Here is a 12393-nt window from a genome sequence, read left to right on the forward strand (position 1 = left end):
TTATATTGCCACTCGCCTTCCCTCTTTGACTGAAGAAACAGCGCTGGGAGGTAAAGGGGGAGAAACAGCTAGTTTAATCAAAGCCCAGAAAATGAAAGCTGGGAAATGGCTAGTACAGCAGGTGCATTAGTGGCAGAGTCTCCAGTGCCTGTATTTATTGTGCGGAGGAGCTACCCACATGAAAGAGAGGGGAGGGAAATCAATTCTTTCTTTGCCATAATGTAGGGATAGCCCGCTAGAGGCCTCTTCTAATGTTAATTATTCTGTGATTTGGCTGAGTTTGCCTTCCCCCTGCAGAAAGATCTGTGGCAACCTAGAAGGTTTCAGAGTCTGGGGAAAATGCTAAGACTCCATCAGCAGGTGGGCTGCTTCCCTGAAGAATAGTTAAGGGGGCTCAACACCCAAACCCCACTGAATGGGTTGAGGATTCCAAGACCAAATGGTTGGATCCCACCGAGGTATGCTGAAAACCAGTGCTCTCTGTGGAGCTGTCCCCAGGTTCTCTGCCTGCTGTCTATTCTCACGATGAACTGTGTTCGTAGCTGCGGGAGGGTTGAGTACCTTTTCAGTGGATTCTCTGTGGATTCGTTGGGGGAACATACTGGAGCTTCATTACAACCTGTTCTTGCACGATTTCCAGACCAGTTGCATAGTACTAGAGCCCTGTTCAGTTAGTTTGGATAAATAGCCAAACTTTGAGTTGCTATTCTTTACTCTAAGGGCCAGCACCTCAGCTTGCATAAGTCAGTGTAGCCCCACTGATGTCAAAGAAGCGGTGCTGATTTACACCAGTTGAGGATCTGGACCTAAACCTTCTAGAAGGTTCTCAGGCATCAATGTGAATCTAGTAAAGTTTGCATTTATTTGCAGTCTTGGAGGAAGGTGTGAAAAACAAAAACCAGAAAAGTTCTTTCAAAGACAACCAATGAAAGAACAAGAGTTAGTGGGGAATCCAGTATAAGTGATTATCTTAAAAAGACAGTGGATTTATACTTCAGGCAAGTTAATATTCAATTGATAAAATTCATGGTTGGCAATAAAGGTCAGAATAGTATCATACAGGAATTCACTCCCTAGGGTGATCTGTTTAAAATGATGCTTTATAGACAAGCCCTCCTCCGCTCTCAGATTCTTTAAAGAAGGCTGCTGCTTTGGAGTGCTTTGCCCTTTGGTGATTACATGGCAGTTTTCCAGAGAGGAGGCGAGTGCCTTGCATTTAATCTACTGCCATTTTTCACCACTTGTGCAAAAACCAAATGTTCAGAATGGTTATGAGTTGTTATGGGGGAGAGTGGGGAAGTTGAATAACAACAAAATGCCTTAATGAAAATGAAAAGCTGCAAGATGTAACTTGGGCTTAAAGATTAACAAGCCGTTTTTCCCCTTTCTATATTAATATGTTATATACCTGGACATTTATTTATCAGCGGTCGGCCTTGTTTACATGGTAGGGTAATACGCTCTATGGGGTGTGATTTCTAAAGCACACTAACATGTTGCACAGTAATTGGTCCATGTAGACTCTGCTGGTGCACTTTAACCGAGGACTGTGCGAAACAGTAGTGTATTAAAGTGCACTAGGGATTGTTTAATTGGTCCGTGTAGACCCGGCGGGTGCGCACTAATGTACAACACATCGGTACTCTTTAGAAATCAGACCACTGTAGAGCGTCTTAACCCAATGCATAGTCAAGTCCTATGTTTAACTTTTCCTGCTGGGATCAAAACTCTTATTTCATTGCCGGTGCTGTCTGGCAACGAAGGAAGCTATCTCCGCATACAGTTAGCTTTTTGTCCACAGATATGGATTATGCCTGTTTCTATGGCTACAGTTACTGACATTCTAGGAAACTGTCCATAGCACTAATATTATGTCAAGAAAATGCATGGTGCTTTTGATAGATAGACTGTAACCAAGACAGACAAATTGCTACATCTTTTTCCATCTCTAATTTTTATGAGTCAGTAATTTTGTAGGTGATTAGCCCATCTCCTCCATCCTTTCTTCCGTTCCCTGTAAATGTGCTTCAGGATGTTTGATATACAGAAAATTGTATGTGTTTGGAATTAAAACCTCATCCAGAGGGCAGCATAACAATACACTATGAACTATGTTAAATAAAGGCAGAAAGAAACACTGCCTCTCCAGTAGGTTTATGTGCTACATCTGACCCCCTAGCCCCCTAAGTGCACTGTATCTGAGCATACTGAAAATGTAGGGAGTGGAAGTCACTCTTCCCAGGTTGGCAATGATCCAAGAGAGGACAAGCCACTGACACAAACTTTTGAAAGTTTTTTTCCTCTTTTGTATTTCCCAACAGACAGGCTACAGACTCCCAACAATGTCTTGTGCTCTGTAAGAGGGTGCCAATGTGTCTGTGTGTCTCTGTCTACAAAGAATTATGTATGTAACACTTCCAAGATAAATGGTGAGAATTTTACCACAAGACGTCTTGTATTGTGCTGGGGTTTCCATGCCCATTTGTGTCTGTTTCCCCCCTGATGTTTCTACACATTGCGTGACAAGGGTGGAATTGGGGGTGGGGAGTAGCTGTGCAATCATATTTCAAATTTTGGACAGGATAAGGATGTTCAGGATGCTCAGCACCTTGCAGAATCAGGCCATGAATTTGGGCCAGATACCTAAGTCTGTACCCAGGGCCTAATTTTTTCTCTTTCTGTTACACTAATATAAATTGCCCGTTACTCCAGTGAAGTCAATGCAATTACATAGGACTAAAACCAGTGCAAGATTTTATTCTTGCACCCGCTAGTGCCCATGCTTTTATTGACTTGAATAGTGCAGGATCAGGCACCGAGTGAAAGAAGAATCAGGCCCCCAGATTTTATGCTATTATTACACAGGTAAACTCCCATTCATTTCAATGAGCTCTTTCCTCAGCAAGAATTTAGGAACTAGGTAAAGGCCTGAGGATTGGGGGCCCTTTGGAATTGCATTGATATTGTGTTACTTGAACAATATGATAGAAGAATCATAGACATGTGGGAGGGGGGAGGTAAGGGTCCTCAAGAAGTAATTTAGTCCAGCCCTCTGCGCTGAGGCAGGATCAAGTAAACCTAGACCATCCCAGGCAGGTATTTGTCTAACCCTGTTCTTAAAATCCTACAATGATGGGGATTCCTCAACCTCCCTTGGTAACCTATTCCAATACTTAACTTTCTAACTATAAGGATACTTTTTCCTAATATCTAACCCAAATCTTTTTTGCAGCAGATTAAGCTGATTATTTCTTGTCCCGTCTTGAGTGGACATGAAGAACAATTGATCACTGTCCTTTTTATAACAGTCTTTAACATATTTGAAGACTATTATTAGGTCTCTGCTCCGTCTTCTTTTCTCAAGACTAAATATACTGTGGGTTTTTTTAACCTTTCCTCATAGGTCAGATTTTCTAAACCTTTGCTCATTTTTGATGCTTTTCTTTGCATTCCTCCAATGTGTCCGTATCTTTCTTAAGCTGTGATGCCCAGAACTGAACACTCTACTCCAGCTGAGGCCTCACCAGTGCTAAGTAGATCAGAACAATTATCTTCCATTTCTTACCTATAATGTTCCTGTTAATACATCCTAAAATATTAGCTTTTTTGCAACAGCATTATATTAGCTCATATTCAATTTGTGACCCACTATAACCCCACCCAATCCTTTTCTGCAGTCCTCTCACCGACCCCATTATTCCCCATTTTGTATTTGTGCATTTGATTTCCTCCTCCCCCCAAAACTGTAGTGTTTTGCTCTTGATTTTATTGAATTTCATCATGTTGCTTTCAGAAAATTCTCCAATTTATCAAGATCATGTTGAATTCTATTCCAGTCCTCCCAAGTGCTTGCAACCCCTCCCAGCTTGGTGTCATCTGCAAATTTTATAAGCATACTCCCCACTCAGTGAATGCACATTAAGCCTAGTCCACAAGTCCTCTCATAGCTTTGTTTAGTCATTACTAAAGCAAAGCTCCCATTGGCTCTAGTAAGAGTTTACCCTCAATAAAGACTGAGGACTGGATTTACAGAATTTGTAACCAAAGTAACCGTTTCAAGCTTTGTGCCCTGACTTAGCAAAGCACTTGCATGTGCTTAAATTCCATCGATCCCTTTAATAGGCTTTAAGGCTGTGCTTTGATTTGGGGTCCTTAATGTGTGAGACGAAGCCCACTGAAGTCAACAGAAAGACTCCTGTGGACTTTAATGGGCTTTGGATCAGGCCCTTGTTTTGTATAGCTGTTAGTTAAGAGAGAGCTTTTTTCTGTGCTCCAAAGACACTAATAATCTTCGAAAAGAAATAGGATGGATGTGAGAGGAAAGCCAAATCATTTAAAATATCTATTTAGATGTAGATTGTATGTCCTTGAAATTAGACGTAGTTTGTATTCTGACATTTTGTAGCAATTTTTTGTGCTAAGGTTAGACACTTTGAAAGTTCACTGACGTTTTCACTATGCCTCCCTGTTTTTGTTTTTGTTTTTTTATCGGAACCGCTCTGGTGTATCATAAGGTTGATTAATTTGTCTCCTCAATGATTAACTTTCTCTGCTTTTATATAATTTTTTCTTCAAACCCCGCACAGAGAAATTGAAGTGGAATTAACAGGTTCTTAGGTTGGCATTTCTTTGTCCCTAGATCAGACTTCACTATTAAGAGTGCAGCATAACACACTGCCAAGGCACTAATATAATCAACATATTACGTTGCAAATGTGTTTCCCTTTTCAGTTTATTTGCTGATGCCAGTGGGTGTCTATAATACAACCTTCTTGTTTTTGTTGAGTTCACAATCAAATTCGCAGTCATATGAAGTTCTCAGGCTGCTGGATACAAGAATGTCGCACTGATGTGCTGAAATTTGGTATAGCTCAGGAAGAAGGACCTTTTTAAAGCATTTACTTTGACCATGCTGGTATGTTCTGATATAACAGGTTAAATAAAAATGGGCCAAATTTTGGTATAAACCTTAGTACTGTAACATCTTGGGGATCATCCTTCAAATACGTATCCACATGAATAGTTTCATTATCTTCAGTGGAACTACTCATGTAAGTAAGCAAATGGGTACATGAGGACTACTTGTGTGAGTAAAGTTACTCATATATAGGATGTGGCCCCATGAAGTTACTCCCATCCGATGAAGTGAGCTGTAGCTCACAAAAGCTTATGCTCAAATCAATTTGTTAGTCTCTAAGGTGCCACAAGTCCTCCTTTTCTTAAAGCAGAATTTGGCACACTTCTACTTATTGGATTCACTCACAAGCTTAAGTGTTTGCAGGATCAGGTCCTTGGAAGTTAGTGGATTTACTCTGGATTTGCACTGGTGTGAGATTAGAATCTGACCCTTCCTATCTCAAAATTCTACAGAATACGTTAAAGCAAACAAATATTGGTTTATTTTTTCCTTTGGTGTAGAACAAACCAATCTCTCACGCTATGGACCAGTCGTCTTCATGGAGGGGAGGAAAAGCCTTCATTAAATGACCTGGGGAATTATAGGCCTATCAGTCTGACATTGATCCCAGGCAAGATAGTGGAGCAACTGATATGGGACTCGATTTAATAACGAATTAAAAGAAGGTAACATAATTAATGCCAATCAACGCGGGTTTATGGAAAATAGATCCTGTCAAATTAACCTGATATATTACTTCTATGAGATTACAAGTTCAGTTGATAATGGTAATAGTATCGATGTAATAGACTTAGACTTTTGTGAGGTGTTTGACTTGGCACATGGCATTTTGATTAAAAAACTAGAAAAATATAAAGTTAACATGGCACCCGTTAAATGCATTACAAGCTGGCTAACTGCTAAGTCTCTAAACGTAATGTTAAATGGGGAATCATAATCAAAATGCGTGTGTTTCTAGTCGAGCCCCGCAGGGATTGGCTCTTGGCCCTACGCTAGTTAACATTTTTATTAATTACTGGGTAGAAAACATAAAATTATCACTGATAAAATTTGCAGAAGACAAAAAAAAAGCAAGGAGTGGTAAATAATTAAGAGGACAGGTCACTGATACAGAGCGATCTGAGACACTTGCTGAGCTTCGTGCAAGGAAACAATATGTGTTTTAATGACTAATTGTAAATGTATATGTCTAGGAACAAAGAAAGTAGACCATATTTACGAATGGAGACTCTATTCTGGGAATCAGTAAAAAAGATTCAGGGATCATGTAGATAATTACGGTTACCACCTGGCTGGTATTTGACTGGCCTGGACTGTTTTTTTTTTATGGATTTGCCAGTTCTTAGAAAAATAATGTAATCTGCCAAGATTTTTCATATGTTGGTCTAAAAATTTGCATTATTATCACAATACACTGGGATATCTAATGTTAAAAGTTTCTGTGTCCAGTTAAAAAGATTGTGCAATGTTCCCACTTCCGCAGTTTAAGCAATAACCAATCGAAACTGCTGAAAATACAGCAGCTGTCTGCCCACCAACATGCAAGCTCACGGCATGTATGTTTGAGTCACTCGAGAGTGAGGAGACGTGAGATGTTATCAATCGTATCTATATGTGCTATTTCTCTCGATACTATAAGTGGCGGTTGGGGTTGGGGGTAGGGGTTGCAGCAGGCGTGCGGGGAGGGAGGGTTGCTGGGTTTTTTGCATTTCAAAGCTGGGAACCCTATGGATAACTACCTGAATGTGAGCTCCTAGTGTGACGCTGTGGCCAAAAGAGCTAATGTGATCCTGGGATGTATAAACAGAGGAATCTCGAGTTGCAGTAGGGTGGTTATTTTACCTCTATATTTGGCGCTGCAATTGCAGCTGGACTCCTGTGTCTATTTCTGTTGGCCACAATGGAAGAAAGCTGTTGATAAATTGGAGAGGGTTCAGAAAAGAGCCATGAGAATGATTTAAAGGATTAGAAAACCTGCCTTATACCGATAGACTCAAGGAGCTCAATCTAGTTAGCTTAACACAGAAATTAAGGGGTAACTTGATAACAGTCTATAAATACTTAAATGGAAAACAAATATTTAATAATAGGGTCTATGGTCTAGCAGAGAAAGGTCTAACATGATCCAATGGCTGCAAGTTAAAGCTAAGAAAAAGACTGGAAATAAGACATAATTTTTTTAACAGTGAGAGTAATTAACCATTGGAACAACTTGCCAAGGGTTGTGCTGGATTCCCCAGCACTGACCATTTTTAAATCAAAAGTGGATGTTTTTCTAAAATCTATGCACTAGGAATTATTTTGGGGAAATTCTCAGGAGATCAGACCAGATAATCACAATGATCCCTTCTGGCCTTGCAATCTGTCAGTCTATGAATAGCAGTCATTGTTACCACATATATAACTCTGTGAGCATGAGAGTACTGTGCCTCTCACTGGGTGTCAGCCTGGGACAGTTAGGAAGCAAAAGCCATCACTGAATGGCAAAGAGAAAAAGGGATTAAATGAGGCAAAAGAAATTCAATAATTTCCATTTGTAAGGGAAGGATATAATGAGGCAGGGATGCATTTCAGATTTATCTCTGGAGTCAAATCAGTCTTTAGAAATGTACAATACTATCCTTTACCATCCTACAATATCGTTTGCCCCCGGGTCTCAAGCGCACCATTAGGGGGAATCGTTGTGACATGAGGCTGCAAAAACAGTGGCATTTGTATTGTTACCAAGCAGAGGTGATTTATCTTCATGCTACTAGTTAGAGGCCCTTAAAAGTCTTCTGTCAGTGGCATATCCTATGTATCAAACGAGAAAATTGTGCACAGAGTAATGGCTGACCGGTTACCCATTTCAAAGAGCAGCGGTTTCAATAATATCATGGAATGAATTGGTACTTCCTATGGGGAGCTGACTAAAAAACCCAAATCCCTAAAATGTAGATGAATAAAACGGGTATTAATGCGATTCAACAACTGTTCACTTTTCCTTGATCAGGCAAGGGAAAAGGGTTCTACCCTGGAGATTTAAATGCACCTTTGGGTATTTAAAAAAAAGAAAAGGAGTACTTGTGGCACCTTAGAGACTACTACTCTGAAACCTTTGGGTATTTGAGTATTCCACTCTCATGCTGCAATCTGAAGCAGCAAAGCCAACGGAAAGAAACATTCTGTTGGAGTCTAATACGATCTAATTCCCTATCTCTCAGCTGTGCTGCTTGATATCCCAGCATGAAGAAATGTGGACCACTGGATATTGAAACAATCTATTTTAATAACAGGGCTGTCTGGGTCTGAATGCTACCTTTAGATCTTTTAGCAACATGTAGTAGAGGTCTACATCTTGTGAAAGTGGCTGATGTGTAACATTAACCTGCAAAAGAAAGGGGGGGGTGAACGTTATCAATGGGCCACATTCTGCTCTCAGACATGCCAATTTTTGCTGTACTGCAACATTTGCTTAATGTAAGCGCTCTCACAGTACAGTTGTCCAAAGCTAAGTGCTTTGAATTTTTGTACTGAAGTTTTTAAGCCTATTTATTTTGGTTTTTTTGCTTGTGGGAAGAGGTAAATAAATGCAAATGGTTGACAATCTGGTGCAAGAAGCAGCACTGGCCTTTGATGCAATACATTAAGGAAACTAGTTGTTGGGATTTCTCTTTTTGTTTTTTTGTTTTTTAACATTTCCACAGGACATGTAGCTAAATAGTCTGGGCATGAGAACAAAGCAGCTGCAAAATAAATGAGGCAGAGACAAAAGGAAAACCTGGCCTTGCTGGAAAAGGGGCACCGAGAGAACTTGCCAAGACCAGGCACAAAAAAGAAAGGCGGGCTGGCAACCTGGAAAAGGGACTTGAAAGAATAACTTGCAAGGACACAAAGAGGCAAGGGCCATTGCAGAGAGACATGTAAACCTAGAGTGGGAGAGAGGGAAACAAGTAATAGAAGCAAAATCAACATGTAGATCAAGTGTAGAAAGATGTTGAGTAAGAAAGAGATCAGAGAGTTTTAAAATCCTACATTCTTTTAACTCCTGCAAGCCTGGAATTGGAATTATCATGAGCCTCCGATACGTGTTTTCCTTAAATCATCTGGAAAATACACAGTACTAGTACTTAGAGGAGCTTTATCAGAGATAATGGTTATTGTAGGATGCTTTAGTCAAATATCAAGTGATTGCTCTGTGTTATGTGTGGTTGCCATTGCACCTTAAATTGACTAGGCTGTAAAATAAGGTTAATGATACAGATCTACTCACTGGGCTGGTATGAGGCATGTATAAGGTTTGTACTGGCACATTGGGAGAAAACTCCATGTGGAGCCTTTGGCTTTGTTAAGAAATTATGGAAACAAACCCAGCCCAAAATTGTGCTGTGATTACGTGGGTGTAACTCTGGAGTGACTCCATTGAATTCAGTGGAATCTCTTTAGATTTCCAGCTGTGGAAAATGACTTTTCATTTTGAAGTCGGTTATCTCTGAATCAAAGGCCTAATCAGAACTAAGAAAACAGCTACAACCCGTGCTCTTCAATATTAGAGCTGGGCAAAGTTGGTCATACGGATTTTTTTTTTTCAGGCAAAAAATGCAGATGCTACAATACCAAAAAGTTATGTAAATTTGTTTCTGTTTTGTCAGACTATTGTGGTTTAAAAAATGGTCATTTTGACATTTTTGAAATGTTTTGATTTTTCAATTCATGATTACTTTTTGTTCTTTTTGTTGCAAAGTTTCCATTCATGTTATTTTTAAATAGTCAAAAATGGTTTTTAAATGCTCAAAATAAAACCAAATATTTCATGTCAGGTTGAACAAAATGTTTTGTTTGATCCAAAATGACATTTAAATTTTTTTTTGAATTGCCAGCAAATTGAATAATCTGTCCCCCCCCCCCCCGCTCTACTCAATATACCATATCTAGGGTGACCAGATGTCCCATTTTTATAGGGACAGTCCTGTTTTTTGGGACTTTTTCTTATATAGGTGCCTGTTATCTCCCCCCCCCCCCCCCGCGCTTTCCGGTTTTTTCACGGTTGCTATCTGGTCACCCTAACCGTATCTAAAAAGTGACACCACAAGAAGGCTTTCTTGCAGGGTTTTTTTTTTTAAGCACCTACAAGCTGTAGAGGAAAATAGGAGATCTGAGTTTCAAGAAGATAGTGTGAATGGGGAAATAGTAAGTCCCAATCTTTTCATTAACACCAAGTTTTACTTAAGCCATTTCATAACTTTACATGGTAGATACATTAAACATAGACCACACTGGGATTCCACTCCATATTCCCTGTGTCCAGTTTCTCTTCTCTATGAATTTCCCTGTTGAGAGAAGATAGTACTGTAAGTTGATTTGTTTTAACTGCTACCACCTTCCAGTGTGCACCATCAGAAAAGCCTCCACTAATGTAAATGTCGTTACGTTCCCCTGTAAATTCCAATTCTCCTACATTCGTTTTGGAGGCTAACCAGTAACCAGCATTGAAACTAGAAAGGGGGCATTTAAAATGTATTTTAAGGTTATTAAGAAAAGAAAAAGGTATTTAAAAAAGAAACTCAAATGGAAGTGATTTTAATAGTAAAGAAGAAGAATGATGCCAACTGTAGAATATCAGGCAGGAGACAGTGGATGGTGTGAAAACAAATTCAGACCCTGGACACACACAATCATCAGGGCATATAAAAATGCCCTAGTAACCCGCAGCAAGGGAAGCACAGAAATCTGAAACTATGGCAACTCAGTGTAGGAAGAAGCATTCATTATGGCGGGGGGTGGGGGGAGGAGAAAAGAGAAAAAACAGTAGCTCCTAAATCGCTATATCAGCTTGGTTCCTCATTTTCTCAGCAGCTCCAGGACCTTGTTTAACCCTTTCACCCTGCCAAGTAGAATTCTTTTCTTGAAACTTCCCAGAATCAGCTGTCCTTGAATCTACTATGGGGGGAAAGTCTGTGGTTTCACACAAGTGTAGTTATCTGGGAGGGCAGGTTCATTAATGTTCTACCATATGTGCTAATTTGTGAAATGAAAAAAATAAAAAGGAGAGAATTTTGTGTGACAGCAGAAAAGGTGCAAAGAAAAATATGGAAATTTAACAGCTTCTTCCTATAAGGAAATTCACAGGTTCCAGCGGATTGCATTTGAAAATTGGTGGAGCCAATTTGCACCATCTGAAGATTGGGTCCAATGTATTTTGGAGATAGCACATGCAACATAGTGTGGTGACGAGGATCAGCAAAGGAGCAGAGTTTCTTTTGGGATAACAAATTCACAAAAAGTTGAATTTTGCATGTTTTTCTCTCATATGAATTTGTTTCAGCTGCCTGTGTGTTGGTTTTATGTAAACCTTGGGTCCAATTCTCAGTTGGGGGATTTACTCTTGGTTTAGAGGAGGGTAAATGAGAGCAGGCGTCGGTGCTCTCTTTATTTGAGGCGCTAATACACGGTAAACAGCTACACGAGAGGGTTTGTTTGCTTGAATTTGTGAGTGCTTATCTGAATGCACATTTCATCTACATTTCTTATCTGCAAAGTTGGGTCAGCTACAGGGGCAAGGTCCATTTCTTAGTGAATAAAAAAATAAACGATTGTTTTTTCTTTATCGTATCTTGCAATGATGCCTTTTGTTTTTCATAAACATTCTTTTAAAACTCTTTAAACAGTTCTCTATTACTCTTTCTGTGGCTGAAGATGTCACTGCGGGAAAGAACTAATGGATTTCAAAAGCCCTATCTGTAGTCTTGGTCAGTGCATTTATGACTTACTTTAGACATAGTAAGATACGTTAGAGTCATGCAGGAATGGTGCACAGAGATTTAATAATCTGGGCCTCCCCTATACGAAATGGATACAAGTTGCTGCATATTTAAGAGGAGAGATATTTTTTCATGCACCTTGTGAGATTGAGGAAAATGATTGATTGGTCCAAGAACCACGTGGATTTGTGTGTGTGTATTTACTAATGTATTTTTGCATGCACGCTGCCTGCATTTGTATGTGCAAATTAACATTTAGGTAGCTAAATGATTTGCCTATGTACTGAAATTACCTCTTGCAACAAGAAGGTATGGGAACAAATGTGTGCATAGGTAACTGGTCTCACTTCATGAAAACGTAGTCTTATCTGAACAAAGTTGTTGTGCAGTATTATGGTTCTTACCCTGGAGGGGGCTGCATTTTAGCAGTGGATGACTTGATTATATATAATCCTGTCCTCCTGGAAGTCAATGGGGAATTTTGCTATTGACTTCCCAGGGGCCAGGATTTCACCCAGATTGTATTTATATATTGTGGCGCAGCTGCAGCATTGTATTTGAACTAAAAAGGAAACCAATAGAAACTTTTTGCAGGGAACACGTGCAGGATTGGGCCCATTGTTTGCAATGTGCCATGGGAATTCTTGGATTAAAAAGTCCTCTTTAAATTTTCTCATGGAAAGAAGATACAAACAAAATCTGATAGTATCACGTATTAACTTTCTGTTTGAAGCA

The sequence above is a fragment of the Natator depressus genome, chromosome 15 (assembly GCF_965152275.1).
Source record: "Natator depressus isolate rNatDep1 chromosome 15, rNatDep2.hap1, whole genome shotgun sequence".
Classification (NCBI taxonomy): domain Eukaryota; kingdom Metazoa; phylum Chordata; order Testudines; family Cheloniidae; genus Natator; species Natator depressus.